The sequence below is a fragment of the Rhinolophus ferrumequinum genome, chromosome 17, assembly GCF_004115265.2.
Source record: "Rhinolophus ferrumequinum isolate MPI-CBG mRhiFer1 chromosome 17, mRhiFer1_v1.p, whole genome shotgun sequence".
Taxonomy (NCBI): Eukaryota; Metazoa; Chordata; class Mammalia; order Chiroptera; family Rhinolophidae; genus Rhinolophus; species Rhinolophus ferrumequinum.
In genome coordinates, this window is record NC_046300.1 from 52,853,956 (window position 1) to 52,869,965 (window position 16,010).

At 44.6% G+C, this 16,010-nt stretch overlaps 1 protein-coding gene across 4 annotated transcripts in view; it reads left to right on the top strand.

Annotated features, from left to right (window-relative positions):
* The first annotated feature begins 3,744 nt into the window (after positions 1 to 3,744).
* ABHD6 (abhydrolase domain containing 6, acylglycerol lipase) overlaps positions 3,745 to 16,010 on the top strand; it is a 47,725-nt gene continuing 35,459 nt past the window's right edge. For 2 of the 4 annotated variants that reach the window (XM_033132211.1, XM_033132206.1), the window contains exon 1: positions 3,745 to 3,899. The gene's annotated coding sequence lies outside the window, so the exon portion shown is untranslated. Of the gene's footprint in view, positions 3,900 to 4,080; positions 4,191 to 6,431; positions 6,481 to 16,010 lie in introns of those variants that run through there. The other 2 variants (XM_033132209.1, XM_033132208.1) reach the window with 2 other exon arrangements.

The following is a 16,010-nucleotide window of genomic DNA, read 5'->3' on the forward strand; positions in this document are numbered from 1 at the left end:
ACAGTTTAATTATTTAACTCTTGCATTAATGTTCTTTTTTATTCAGGTGTATATAACTCATCCTGTTATTTAGCCTGTACTCCTTGAAGGAGACAAATGTATCTTACGTATCTTCCACAGCTTGAGTCCTATGCATAAGCAGATGCTCAATAATCATTTCATCACAAATAAATGAATAAGCAATATTTTGAGTTGTTTAGAAGGAGATGCTCTTTTGCCTAAAAATGTTAATATTTCATAGATTTCCAGATACAAGCTCTTTTAAGGTGAGATTGCCATATCTTTAGTATTAATTCCACTACTGGTTATGGCAACATAGTGGTTAGAATATAGATTTTGTGTCAAGACATACACAACTAGGTTTGGATTCTGACATTATCATTTATTAGTCGTGTGACCTTGGGTAGGTTATTTAAGCTCTCTGAGCCTCAATAATAATAATACCCATCTCATAGAGCTGTTGGGAGGATTCAATGAGATAATGCATGTAAAGCACTGAACACAAGATGAGGCACACAGGAAAATCTCAACACGTGATAACTAATTATTATTTACATGCTCTATACCACTCATCATGCTGGTCCCTGGGGATACGGAGGTGAAAAAGGCGTTTACAATTAAGTGGGGTCATCAAAATGAATAAATAAATCATCATGTACAATGTGCTACAGAAGTATGGATGATGGAGCAATTAATTTTGCATAAGGTAATCAGGGAAGGCTGCTATGAGATGGTGACATCTGAACTGCACATTGGGCAGGGATCTCAGTGGTTGGCTCACAGTTACCATGCAGTAAACACTTGGAGAATGATTCATGCAATGGCTCAGAGGCCCAGGGATGTTGCCAGCTGGCATCTCTGCACACATGGTATCATGTGTTTTTCGTTTTTCTCCTACATACATTTCCATGTGCTGACATGGCCTTTGTACTTGTTACTCATGATTCCATCATCATTTGTATGTGATCCCTGATGGAATTGTTTCTAATCGTTTCTTATTATTAAGAGACTAAGTTTTTGAGAGCAAGGTATATGTCTTTGTTCACCCAGAGTACCTGGCATGTAATGGGTTCTCAAAAATGTTTCATGAAAGAATGAATGAACGAACTCTTTTGACTGCTGGCCTCACCATGTACTAGCTATAGGATCTTGAATGAGTCAATTAACCCTTCTACCTCAGTGCTCCCACCTGGAGAGTGGGTGAGCACACCTCACAGGGTGGTTGTGAGGACTAAGTGAGGTGATGCACAGTGCCCATCAGGTAATAAGTGTGCCTTCTACAGTGGTGACCATTGGTACCACTCTGCTCTGACCAGCATGCTGCTGGGTCCAGGAGACGTTCACAGACTGCGTGGCAGGGTTAAAGCCTGGGGCGCTCTGCTGCACTGCCAGCAGAGGTTTCAAAACTCTTTCTGAATACTGGGGTGGTCTCTATTTGGAATGACTGAAGGTGCCATTGGGAATGTGGGTGGCCCCTGGGACTGCTCCCAGGCCTCCCATCCATCCCTGATTCGTTAGTGACAACGCTCAGGGGCATCGCTGATTCAGGGAGGGACTGCAGTGAGTCCCCTCACCTCTTCCAGCCTCCTAGGATTCACTGTGAAACGGGGACTAATTAAGGCCTCTCTCCTGTCAGTCACCAGGTGAAGAGTCACAAAGAATGTGACTCCCACCTGGGGTCCAACTCAGTGTATCTAAATACAAAACTAGGGGAAAATCTCTCTGGATTTAGAAACTCCAGACCCTAGGAGGCCCCTGGGGCCATAGGCTATTAGTTAAAAAAAAAAAAAAAAAAAAATTACACATTTTTAAGGTTTGAAGAGGGAACATTTTTTAATTTAAAAGACAATTGTTTTCAAATACACCAGGTAAAGTTTATTGATGGCTTCCTGAGGGCCTTCCAGGAAAACATTCATGTATCTATCTATCTATCTATTTATCTATTTATTTATTCAACACACACGTTTGGTGAATACTCCCTGAGCCTAAGATTGTTAATAAGTGGCAAGTGGGGATTAAAAAGTGTGTCATTCTTTGTGGGGATTAAAAGGTGTGTCAGTCTTTGTTGCCTCTCTGGCCTGCTCTGGGGTGTTGGAAGACAGCTGGCTTAGAAAGGTTCAAGTTTGGCAGTGAGGAGAGATAAGGCCTGAGAGGTAGAACTGAGTAACATGCCCTTTGATGAGTAAATTTAAATTCACTGAAGCTCTGAGAACAGTTTCATGAAGTAAGTCAAATACAGCTCTTGAAGTCTGAGTGACGAGGCGGCCAACAGTCTTACAGGATGATGCTCCAGCCCAAGTCAGGGAGCTGATCCCTAACTCTGGGTGGATTTCAGCAGCCCTGACAGAGGCAGATTTTATAGGGTGGTCAGTCACCAGTGGCCTCAGAGATGTCCCTTTGCCACATCACTGGGGCTTGTCCATGTTCAATTCTTAAAACTTAGGACCTGCCCAACTCAGCCAGGCTCTGTGTGCCAGCCTGGAGGGCTTGGCGGCATAGGCCCCAAAACTGCCTTTGTGGCGGATATAAACGGCCACGAGTGTCTTGCTGGGCACTGATCCCACCTAGGGATGGAGTGAGAGGCAGACAACAAGCCACAGACTCAGCTCTCAGGAGCAAGAAGACTGCCCCGCATGCTCAGCACATAGTAAGTGCTCAGTAAATATGTGTTAAACGAATGCATAAATACTTTGATGGAAGAAGCCCCAGTGCAGTGTGGGCCCACACGGGATTTAAGTAAGGCTTTTTGGAAGAAGTGACATTTAAATGGAGGCATGGAAAAGAGGAAGGAGTAGCCAGGCCAAGCAGAAAAGGAAGAGAGTTTTTGGCGGAAGGAACAACTCAGGCAAAAGGTTAGGCGGTCATTCAGCCTGGACACCCTTGGAACACTAGGAGATGAGGCTGAAGTGGTAAACTGAGGCCAGGTGCTCAGATACCCAGGCTTTGAGGCTGAGCTAGTGCGAAAACACCACTAACTTTAATGGGTGATGACTTTTACGGTCCCCTCCCTATTTTTTTGCCTAGTGAGGTTTAATTGTCCTTGAAAGGAAGAAATGACCGTAGCAGGAATTTAACCAGTGGTGGCTGAAAGGCCTTTCAGGACGGCCATTTTGCCCCCAGAGCTTTGGAGCCAGAGGCTCCTGGGTTGGAATTCCCAGTTCTGTCCTTTACAGGCTGAACACTTGGGCAAGCCCCTCACCTTTCTTCTGAGAAATGTCAACCACAATGCTCCCCTCTTGGCTCAAATGAGACAACCCATGTAAGGTAGCGATGCTTCGTTCGTCTGTGGACCGGTGTCTGTCCCTGGCTCTTTCTCTGTCAGCCCTTTGGGGGCAGTCACTCTGGCGGGCGCCTTGCCCAGACACACAATAGTTGCTCAGTAAATGAAACTGCTCCCACGAATTTTGGCGTCGCATCGTGCAACTGTGGTGCCTTGGGTTCCAGTCCCTCTCGCACGCCCCACATGAGCTCTTTAGGAGCAGGGGCGGATGAGTGGGTTCTGCCCTCTGCAACTGGAGCTGCGCTGGGAACACAGTAGGCGCTCACGTTCGGGCCTTCGGTCTCAGTGACAGGTTGAGGGGGTCGGGTTGTGCGGGATACTAACTTTACCCTTCGGGTTTAACGCTATGAACATGGGGCGCGGAGGCGTTGGTGGAATCCCCAAGACCAAACACTGCAGCGGGGCAGCGGCGCGGTGGCGCGGGAGAGGGCGGAGCCGGCGTTTCTGTCGGAGGACGCCGGCCGGCGCGCGGCGCCTTTAAGGCTTCCAGCAGAGCCGGGCGCCAGCATCTGAGAGCTGCGCTGGCTCCGGCGCGGCGGCGGGATCAGAGCCGCGGGCTGGGGCGGAGGGCCGGCGTCAGACTCGTGCGGCGGGACCCAGGCGGCTGAAGTCCGGGCAGGTGAGCGCGGGCGGGGCGAGGGGTGCGCACCAGGGAAGGGGGTGTCAGGAAGCTCGTCCAATGATCCAGTGACTTACCCCGCACTTTCCGAGTCCGGACTGCCAGGCCTCCCCCCAGCGGCGCACTGGGTGAAGACAGGTCGGGGACCTGCACCTCCCTTTACTCTGTTCCTCCGCTCTGGCATCAGCCCTTGCGCGCTCCCTTCCGGTGCCGGGATAGGTTTGATATTCTCAAATCCCGGTCCCCAGACTTCCCGGGTCCAGGCTGCTTGCGTCCCAACCCCAGGACAAGGTGAGGACGGGTCGGGGAACTGCACCCTCTTTCTACTCCACCTCCCCACCCGTCGCGCCGGCACCAGACCCTGTGCGCCGCTCCCAGTGCCTGGCTGTTTGGATGCTCGGGAACCCGAGTTCCTCCCACTTCCTGGTGAAGGGCTTCTGCTCGCCCTTTCATCCGATGTCACCTCCTCCCGTCCCGGACATCGGCACCCCTAAAGACCTCTTCCAGACAATACCTAACCCCCCAGCAGTTTTTCAGCTCCTCTTTCCCCAACCTGCCCCTGTGCCATCGCCCTTGGTGCCTCCTCCTCCCCGCAACTCGCGAGTCGGGAGACTGGTCCAACCACCCTGACAGCCGGGGGTGCCCTCCCTGCTATCCCGGGCATCCCCCGCCTACGCGGGCTTCCTGCCAGTCTTGGAAATGCAGGTTGTGTAACACTGGCTGCATAGCAGAGCACGTGCAAGATGTGCACCCCTGAACCTGCAGATGAGTGGAGGAGGCCAAATTGACTGAGTGAGGTCGAAAGGGAGAAAGAGGGTTCAGGGGGTCTAGAGGTTGTGCATCCAGGGGTATGTAAGTTGAGCTCTTTTAATGCCCTACGGGCTAGGTGGTTAAGAGGTCCTAACTGGCACCTGAGGCCAGCATTTGCCTCACCTCTCATCTGCTCAGAAATCCTTCATGGCTGACTCCACTTGGTTAGGAGTTTAAGAATAATTTATTATTAATAATAGCTGACAGAATAAGCAAGTACTGGGTGCCAGGCCCTGTTCTAAATAACCTTACACGATAATCTGCCTTCCTCCTCCCAGCATCCCCATGAGGTAGGTACCAATGCTATGCCCATTTCTCCGAGGGGGAATGTGAGACTCCAGAGATAGTCCCTTCCCAGGACACACAGTGAGTCTGACCGCAAACCCCCATTCTGAACCACTGGACTTATTTTTACCCAATTATAACTAATAAATTCTTATGCACATATTTTTCTACCATGGGAAGTTAGAAATAAGAGAAATGAGTAACCTGTGTTCCTAGCACTAGTGTATTTTTCTAAAATTAGGTTGTCAGACCAGCAAGGGACCCTTAGTGCCCTACTCAAGGAGTCTGATGCCCAGAGAGGACAAAGGATTTGCTTGAGGCCACACAGCTAGAAAGTACCAGGGGTGGAATGCAAAGCAGATCCTGGGATGGTTAATGGGGTCCCTGTGCTGTCCCAGCTGATCCCCCCCACCCTGCCCCTTCCCCCTCTGCACCCTGACCTCTGCCTTCCCTCCCTACTTCCTTTGCTATAACCCAGGCAAGTGAACACACATTCTTCCCCCTTCTGCCTTTCCTTATTCTGTTCCCTCCTCTGGGAATGCCCTCCCTGGAATCTCTGTCTAAAGCTTACCTACTCCTTAGGGTTTAGCTCGTGTGTCCTCTCCAGGAACACTCCCCTGATTTCTTCCCTGTCCCCAACTGAAATCTGTTCCTTTCTCCCTTGGGATCCCGTAGCTGGCATCCCACTACCTTCCACCCCCTTTGGAAAGTTCTGCCTTGTGTCTGACTTGTCCTCTTAGGTGCATTTGTGCTGGCAGGATCAGAAGTGCTCCCCACGACCCCTCTTTTCACCTGCCTGGTGAAGCCTCAGAACAGAGAGAGTGGTCCATGGGGGAGATGGTGTGGGTTTTGAAGTAAGGGTAGGCTCAGGACTTCTGAATCCTGCAACCCCAAACTCCCTTTATTGAGCTGCAGCTTGATCACAGGGAGAATGGCTCAGCGTGGTACCTAACATTATAATTACATGTTTGTTTTTGTTCATAACCCAGAGGATTCCCACTAGAAAATCAGAGAGACTTGGGTCCAGATACCACCTTTACCACTCGCTAGCTGTGTGGTCATGGACCAGTTACCTAACCTCAGTTTCTGGTAATAGTATCTGCTTCAGAAGACAATGGTGAGATTCAAATAAAATAAAGCACAGAGCCCCACGTGTGGTAAGCACTCAATAAACACCAGCTGTTATGAAGAGTGAGTGATAGTTGACCACCACTTCCAATTACTGGAGAAATGATTTAACATTACTAAAACGCTCTCACTGACTCTACTTAGAGATGGGCTAAGGCAGTTTAGATCAAAAAGAGGTGAGCATTTTTTGTGCCCAACAGGCCTATGAGGCTTTCCTCAACTCTAAAACATCTATTGCCTTTGCAGTAAGAGCTAGAATTGCATTTCTATTTTTCAGCTTTAAAATAAATTGATGAGCTTTGAGTTCTGGGAGGATCTGCACACCTAGAGTGAATGCGTGAATACAATTTGTGCAATTGTAAGTAATTATAAAACTTAATGATATGAGGGGAAAAAAACAACTTGTTCTTAGAGGTGACCTTGTTTTGCAGTGTGTTGGTACAGGCTTTTCTGTGGATTTGAAGGGAAGAAAAGCAAGGGCTAGTGTTTCTTCTAGTAGGCTAGTAAGTAGAAAGTAGAAATTAGCGTCCCTGTCAAAGTATTTGGAATATGCTGGGAAACTAGTTCTGCAGGTTGATAAAAATTTTATTTTAAAATTTCTCCTAAATTGTTAAGTTCGAATCCCATTTGCTAATTTAAAGACTGTTGAGTTTAGATATTTTAAAACATAAATGTTGTAAATTTCACAGTTGTATGGAATTTAGCAGGCTCTGGAATTTTTCTTTATTTCTGTGACCCTGAAGGTGATGGAGGAATATTTTTCCTGTGAGTCCCCAAATGATGTAGATGATGTTGGATCTGCTGGCAGTTTCTGGGTGTAGGCTGGGATCATGTCTCGTGAGATCGAAGAATGGAAACACGGACCCAGGAGAGGCAAAGAGTTTTAAAATGAGGATAGTTTATGGAAAGCAAAGAGTCAGAGCTCCCGAGTGGGAGGGGGTCCCGAATGGGGGTGTCCCCATGACTGAGGCAAAAGCTGTTTCTTTTATACCTTCCCTTGCCTGTTTGGGGAAGGGGAGTTGTTTGAAGAAGGGAACTGTTTGAAGAAGGGAACTGGAGCCTTGTTCTGCTTGCCCTTTCTAAAGGAATTAGCAAAGTAACCCACTCTTGTCTATCAGATATGCTCCATTTATCAGGCCAAAAGGAATTTCAAGATTAACCTCAAGGCCTTGTTACATTTTGTCCTGGAGCAAAGGAGTGATTTCAAACCTAGAGTTTTAGGATATGGCTGTCTTTGTTGTTTCCACCAGGGACCTCCCTGTCTACCTAGGGACATGCTAACTATCCTGTATCAAAGGGACATAAACACCTTTTGCATTATCCAATATGGTGACCATTGGGTACCATGTGGCTATTTAAATTTAAATTAATTAAAATTAAATAAAATTCAAAATTCTCTTCTTCAGTCACACTAGCCACATTTCAGGGGGTCTGATAGCCACACATGGCCAGTGGCTACTACATTAGGCAGAGGGGAGAAAGAACGTTTCCATTTTTACATAAAGTTCCATGGGACAGGACTGTTTAGATCAGTAAGGCCATGGGAAAGCTGTCTGATTATGAGCTTAAGTTTCATTCTTTCTGGGAAGTCATCTACAGGCCAAGAAATGGAGTGTGCAGAGGATGTTTCATTGTCAAGAATGAAGATGTTAATAAATCCCTGTAGCCTCATTTTGGCTGTCTGGCTCAGCAACTTTTCACACTGCCAGATTCAAAGGATGGGGGAGGGGGGAAATATAAGGAAATGTTTTGGGGCAGTAATTCTCCACCCTGGCTGCATGTTAGAACTGCCTAGGGAACTGTGAAAAATGACTCCTGACTGGCCTTTGCCCCAGGCCAACTGAACCTGCATTTCTGGGGGTGGGGCCCAGGAATCCTATTTTATTTATTTATTTATGTGTTTTTTTTTTTTAAAGATTTTATTGGGGGAAGGGGAACAGGACTTTATTGGGGAACAATGTGTACTTCCAGGACTTTTTTCCAAGTCAAGTTGTTGTCCTTTCAATCTTAGTTGTTGAGGGTGTGGTTCAGCTTCAAGTTGTTGTCCTTTCAGTCTTAGTTGTGGAGGGCGCAGCTCAGCTCCAGATCCAGTTGCTGTTGCTAGTTGCAGGGGACACTGCCCACCGTCCCTTGCTGGAGTCGAACTGGCAACCTTGTGGTTGAGAGGACACGTTCCAACCAACTGAGCCACCCGGGAGCTCAGCGGCAGCTCAGCTCAAGGTGCCGTGTTCAATTTTAGTTGCAGGGAGCGGAGCCCACCATCCCTTGCGGGACTCGAGGAATTGAACTGGCAACCTTGTGGTTAAGAGCCCACTGGCCCATGTGGGAATTGAACCGACAGCCTTCGGAGTTAGGAGCATGGAGCTCTAACCGCCTGAGCCACTGGGCCGGCCCTATTTACTTATTTTTAATAATTGTTTTATTTTTCAATTCTAGCTGACATACACTATTATATTAGTTTCAGGTGTACAACATAGTGATTAAACATTTATATAAGCTACAAAGTGATCACCCAGATACATCTAGTACCCACTGATACCATATATAGTTATTGTAATATTATTGACTATATTCCTTATGCTATACTGTATATCACCATGACTATTTTGTAACTACCAGTTTGTACTTCTTAATCCCTTCCCCTTTTTCACCCACCCCGACCCCCTCCCAGCTGACAACCATCAAAATATTCTCTGTATCTATGAGTTTGTTTCTGTTTTGTTTGTTTTGTTCTTTAGATTCCACATATAAGTGAAATCATATGGCATTTGTCTTTTTCTGTCTGACTTACTCCACACAGCATAATAACCTCTAGGTCCATTCTGTGTTGTCGCAGATGGCAAGATTTCATTCTTTTTACTGCTGAGCAATGTTCCATTGTATATATATACCACCTACTCTTTATCCATTTATCTATCGACAGACATCCAGGCTGCCTCCACATCTTGGCCATTGTAAATAATGCTGCAATGAACATATATGGATGTACGTATCCCTTCAAAGTAGCATTTTGGGTTTCTTCAGATAGATACCCTGAAGTGGGTTTATTGGGTCCTTCTTTGTCTCTTGGTGTATCTTTTGTTTCAAAGTCTATTTTGTCTGGTATAAGTATTGCTATCATTGCTTTTTTTGTTTTGTTTTGTTTCCATATTCATGAAATATCTTTTTCCCATCCCTTTACTTTCAGTTTGTGTGTGTCTTTCGAACTGAAGTAAGTCTCTGGTAAGCAGCATATGTAAGGGTCTTATTTTCTTATTCATTCAGCCACCCTATCTTTTGATTGGAGCATTTAATCCATTTACATTTAAAGTAATTGTTGATAGATATGTAGTTATTGCATTTTATTATTCATATTTTTTATTTTCTTCTTCTTAAAGACATCCCTCTAACATTTCTTGTAATACTGGTTTGGTGGTGATGAACTCCTTTAGCTTTTTCTTGTCTGGGAAGCTCTTGATCTGTCCTTCAATTCTAAGTGATAGCTTTGCTGGGTAGAGTAATCTTGATTCTAAGTCCTTGCTTTTCATCACTTTGCATGTTTCCTGCCAATCCCTTCTGGCCTTCAAAGTTTCTGTTGAGAAATCAGCTGACAGTCTTATGGGAGCTCCCTTTTAGGTAACTAACTGCTTTTCTCTTGCTGCTTTTAAGATTCTTTCTTTGTCTTTAACCTTTGGCATTCTAATCATGATGTGTCTTGGTATGGGTCTCTTTGGGTTCATCTTGTTTGGGACTCTGCACTTTCTGGGCTTTTATGTCTATTTCCTTCACCAGATTAAGGAAGTTTTCTGTCATTATTTCTTCAAACAGATTTTCAATTCCTTGCTCTCTCTTCTTCTGGTACCCCTATGATGCGAATGTTGGTACACTTGATGTTGTCCCAGAGGCCCCTTACACTGTCCTCATTTTTTTTTCTTTTTTCTTTTTGCTGTTCTGATTAGGTGTTTTCTACTACTTATCTTCCAAATTGCTGATTTGATCATCTGCTACATCTAATCTTATATTGATCCCCTGTAATGTATTCTTTATTTCAATTATTGTATTCTTCATTTCTGACTGGTTCTTTTTTATGTTTTCTATCCCCATTTTTGTTTTTCCTATTTCTGTGTTAAAGTTCTCACTAAGTTCATCTACTCTTCCCCTAAATTCATTGAGCATCCTTACACCCATAGTTTTGAATTCTGTATCTGGTAGAGTTCTGGTCTCCATTTTGTTCTTTTTCTGGAGCTTTGTTCTGTTCTTTGATTTAGGACAGGTAGGTAGTCTGTGTCTCCCAGACTTAGTAGAGTGGTCTTATGTAGTAGGTGTCTTTCTAGCTCTTTCTAGCACTGTGATGCCTAGTGGTACAGTCTCCCTGGTCACCAGAACTGGGTGCTGCAGGTGTGTCCCTTGTGTGGGTTGTGTGTGCCCTTTTGTTGTAGTTGAGCTTTGGTTGCTATTTGCACATTAATGGAAGGGATTGACCCTCAGACTGATTGGTTGTGAGGACTGGCTGTGACTACAGTGGAGGAGCTATTATGTAGAGGCTGACTCTACAGAGCAGGATTTGCTTTAGTGGGACTCTGGTGCCTGCCCAGTCTACTCTTTGGGTGTGTCGTCCTTGGAGGTGGCCAGGACTAAAGCTGGCTCAGTCTAAAGCTGGGCACTGGGCCTTCCAGCCATGGGGCCTCCTAGGAGGGGCCCCACTGCAGGCCAATTTCATCCTGGCAGCCTGTGTCCTGCCCAGGGCCACCTGGCATGAACCACATAGCTATCTGAAGGTGGCCACTGCCCACACTAGACTTGGAGGTGCCTTGAGAAGCCCAGCCATGTCCCGAGACCAGCTGTCAGTACTATGGGGCTTGTGGCTGCTCATCCAGAGGTATGGGACATGCCGAAGCCAGATGCTGCTTGTTTGGGTTTTGTGAATCTTTGAGAGATTTTAGGAATGTTCATAACATGTGTCAAGACAGGCTTGTTTTTATGGGAAAGCCACTAGAAGCACTTGTTTGGATCCAGAAGTTGAGGATGCAGGGTCTTAGGGAATCACCAGGGCAGAATGAATAAATGATGTTAGCCAGGTTGATGGAGACTCAGATATGGTGGCCACCTGCATCTGCATTCTGCAGGGGGGAGGTCTCAACAAAGAAACAATGGCTTCTGCCAGCTCCTCCCTCTGGGAGAAAGCTGCCCCTTCAGCCCTCATCTTGAAGCCAGACAATTCAGTTCCTCCCTGTGTGTCCCTGGTGCCTTTCAAGCCTCTTCATCAGCACTGGAGCTCAGAGTGTGTCAGTCTGTCAGTAAGTACACAGTAAGTGCACAGGCCCTTTAAGAGGAGCACCTGGGACTGCAGCCATCCTCCTTTCACTTAGCCACAATCTCCAGTGGTTTTCACAGCCAGAAGTTATGGGAACTTCTCTCCCCAGCACTGGAACCCTGGGCTAGGGAGCCTGGCATGGGGCTGCAACACCTTGCTCCTTTAGGGAAGACCTCCGCAACCAAGATATCCCTCCCAATTTTTATCCATTACACGCAGGCCTGGGACCAACCCATTCTGAGTCTTTACCCTTCCTACCAGTCTTGAGGTGGCTTCTTCTGTATGTCCTTAGTTGTAGGTTTTCGGTTCAGCTGGACTTCAGACAATTCTTATCTTTAACTTTCTTAAGGTACAACCTGTGGCTTGTTTGTAGTAGGTTTAACTACATGGATGGCCATAATGGAGTCTCTTTGCTTAATAGCCTTTGGATGGTTTGTTCTGTGTAATTCATTAATGTCTGCCTGGGTTCTGTGTCTTGGAGCACGTAGGCAGCAGATTTGGAATACAACCTCCTAGTTCCTTCTTTTGTAAAAATAGTCCTCATGCCTCTTCCCTGTATTGATTGTTAGTGTATCTCATATCTGATTCCCCACAGTTCCTGGTTGAAGAGGAGAAAAAGAAGTCATCATAACAGGAAAATATTCATTAATGGACTTGCCACTTACAAACTTAGGAACCATTCCATCATCCCTCCCTCTGTTTTTAACCCTCATGGCCAGCCTGGCTCCAGAAGCATCTACCTCTTGGTCATCTGTCTCTCCCAGGTCATAGGACATTTTGCAAATACTAGACAAACAGTGGAAAGTGAAACTGTAACTCATGTAAGCAAAGCGGAATTTCATGAAATCAAAGCAAGGATGTTGGAGAACTGCTTGAATGACATGTCCAGGCAATAATAGATGAGGATCTGGCAGTGTAAGACCTGTTAATTGATGAAAAAAAGAGGAAGGAGACATGAACACCAAGAATTAAAATGCCCTTGAAAAATCAATAGTGTATTTTTTGCAAAAATGTCCTCTTTTCGATAGTACTGTAATAACCAAATATTAACAGGAAAGATTTACCATACTGTAAGGCAATCTATCTGAAATTTATTATTTGTTCTCAAAATTAGCTCAGGATTGCAGTTATAACCTACATTTTGTTTAGGTTCAGTATTTCCTATTGCTTTTCAAATAGACAGGTTTTGATTTTTGTTTATTTGGATAAAGTTCTAACAAAACTGTTTTAACCATGAAATTTTGCATGTGGCTTCATTGCATGTCCCTTGTTCTGATGCTAATTTTCCTGGGTTATTGAGATCTCTGGGGAGGAGATTCTTCCCAAAAAGAAGGTGGCTACAAGCTCACAAAGGACCCTGAATTCTGGACCTTTGTGCTGGGAATCAGAAATCTTGTCCTAATAGAAACCTGCTGCCTGTTTTTAATAGGGCTCCTTTTTGTTTAATACCAACTTTGTTCCTGCAATTAGAAAATACTGTAGGTCAATTTTACCTCTTTTAGAAATGGCAAAACCCTCTTTAATCGCCTTGCTTTTCCTTTTACTTAGGAACACAGATCCTGGCATTGGGAGAATGTTTTTGGGTGCTGAAGTTCTATTTTAGGCCCTCTGCTAATGCACACCCATATAGAGGGCTATTTTAATTCCTTTCAGTCATGTGGAAAATTGTCACTTATGTGACGCTTTTTCTAGCACTTTACCTTTGAGAGGTGACCTCGGCTGATGAAGCACATGCATTCACCGTGATTCATAGACTAAAAGCCTGTTCTGGGCTCCCCCCAAGCCTGAAGACTTTGGGGTTCTGGGAGGTAAAAGGTCAAGTGGATTTTGGATCCTCTTTTCTCTCTCCAGCAGGAGACTGGTTTGTATTTCTGTAGGGATTGCTTGTTTTAAATATGATTTCAAGCAACTGGTTATTTCAGACTATCACCACATACCACATCTTGAACCCAGAGGTTAAAGTTCTAAAGGTTGCTGGGCTAGGTCAGGGCAGGTATTGCTTGTTTCATCGCCTTCCTTCTTGCTGATATGATTGTTTTTTTAGAAGATATGCCGCAGGATACACTAGCCAGCTGCCTTCCAGCTGAGCCCCTGACTGAATCGCCTGCCTTTCCCGCTTCTGGCTGTGTCCCTTCTCCAGAAGACTGAGTGGCAAGATTTTTCTGGCTCTCTGATTCTTTGTCCACAGTACCTGCCTATATAGGCTGCTTCCTTGCCCACAGAGCTGCCTCAGGTGGCAGAACCAGAGGGAGGGGGCTACGGGCTTGTCTGGTTCTCAAGCAAGAACCCCCTTGGTGAACCAGTTGCTAGCACTTTGCTACAAAGCAGGCCAGAGTGAATCCTCTTATCAGTACCTTTCCCAGGACCAAAAAGGAGATACGAATTTCTGGTTTATGGACCATGTATGGTTCCAGGATGGACATTTTTACGTTCTACGTTAGAGTGCTGGACTTTGACCCTTAAGGACTACAGTTCCTGCCAGGCGGACTTAACCTTTGGACAGTCACACCAGGCGTGAGTCCCCCAGCGGTTATCTTAGTAGGCAGCCAGGCCACCTATCTTGTGTAGAGAGGGAGGGCTTCTCAGCCTGACAGCATTCACATTTGTATTCTTCTCTTATAATGAGAAACAATTAAGGCATGGTGGCTATCTGTAATGGGCCTCTTTAGCTAGCATAGGGTCCAGGACTGGCCAGTAGAACTTTTCATGACAATGAAAAGGTTTTGCTGTCCAATATGTGGCCATGTGGCTACTGGGCATGTGAAATGTGTCTAGTGCAGCAGAATTGCTTTCTGAATTTTAAATTTTATTGAATTTTGATCAATTTAAATTTAAGCAGCCACATGTGGCATAGTGGTGAGTGTATTGGACAATGGGGGGTGTACCATTTTATTTGAGGCGTTTACATATTTATTTCTTAATTAAATAGGGAAAAATTTATGCATGCACATGGTAGCAATTCAAAAGGTACAAAAGGGTATCAGTGAAAAGTCTCTTTCATTTCTGCCCTGGGCCCCTAAGTTTCCCTTCCTGGTATCAGCCATAATTACCTGTTTCTTGTATATCTATCCAGAAACATTTCACACATATATAAGCATAATGTATATATTTATCTCTCCGTCTTGCTCAGTGCAGGAGGTGTTATTCTATCCACTTTCTTCTGTTCCTTGCTTTTTTGAGTTCATAATGTACCTTGGAGGTTATTACCCATAAAGACAAATAGAACTGCCTCATTATTTTAATGGCTTACATTTAATTTTATTTGTGTTTAATGGCTATACATTATACTTCTTTATAAAGTTATTCCGTGTTTCCCCGAAAATAAGACTTAGCCGGACCATCAGCTCTAATGCGTCTTTTGGAGCAAAAATTAATATAAGACCCGGTCTTATTTTACTATAATATAAGACCAGGTATAATATAATATAATATAATATAACACCGAGTCTTATATTAATTTTTGTTCCAAAAGACACATTAGAGCTGATGGTCTGGCTAGGTCTTATTTTCGGGGAAACACGGTAGTAGCATTTACTTAACAGGTTCCCTATAAGTCGGCATATGAGTTATTTCCAATCTTTTGTCATAACAAATGATACTGTAACAAATAACCTTGCCAAAACATATTTTCACACATGGTCAGGTATAAACATAAATTCCTGGAAGTGACTATTAGGTCAAGAGTATGGGCATTTTATATTGCTGAAGACTGCCAAACTGCCATCTGTAGAGTTTGTTAATGGGAGTGTAAACTGGTACATTGTATGAGAACATCTACTTCCCCACAGCCCCAGCAACAGTCTGTTGTTAAACTTTTTATTCTTTGCCAGTTTGATAAATAAAGATCGCCATTATCTTGTAGATTTAATTTGCATGTCTCTTATTATAAATGAGATTGAGCATCTTTTTATGTTTAAGAGTCATTTATGTTTCCTTTCTGGTAAATTATTCAGATCATTTGCCCATTTTTCCTATTAGGTTTTGTTGATGTTTGAGTTGATTTGTAGGAACCCCTTGTACACTAAGGAAATTAGTCTGTTCCCTCTGATATGTATTGACAAATTTTAATCTTGCTCATGGTATCTTTTTCCATGTGGACATTTAAAAACATTTTTATACAGTCAGCTTGTTAATCTTATTGTTATCGCCTCTGGTTTTTATATCTTACTTAGAAAGGCTTTGCCCAGGAAGATATTTTAAAACAAAGTTCTCATGGTGTCTTCTAGCACTTTCATAGTTTTATTTTTTAATGTTTATCTCTGACCTTCGGAAATAATTCAGGGCTTTGTGGGTTGGCCTTTCCTTGCCCATCTCCTCATCCTCTGTGGTGGTGCTTCTCTCTGCACCGTCCAGCCCCATGTTTGAGCTGTGTGGTCCCCTCTTGCTAGCCACTGTAGTAGAAATACTCTCATTTGCCTGTTGCTTGCCACCTTTCTACCACCGTCCTACCATTTCTTTCTGAGTACAACTTTTAGGTAAACCCTAACCCAGCTGGAGAAGGAGACTTTTCGTCTGTATTTGAGAGTTTCAGTTAAGTTTGGAGTCCCTTCACCTGAGCATCCCAGTTCCACTTTGTAGCCTTTCTCAGCCCTGCA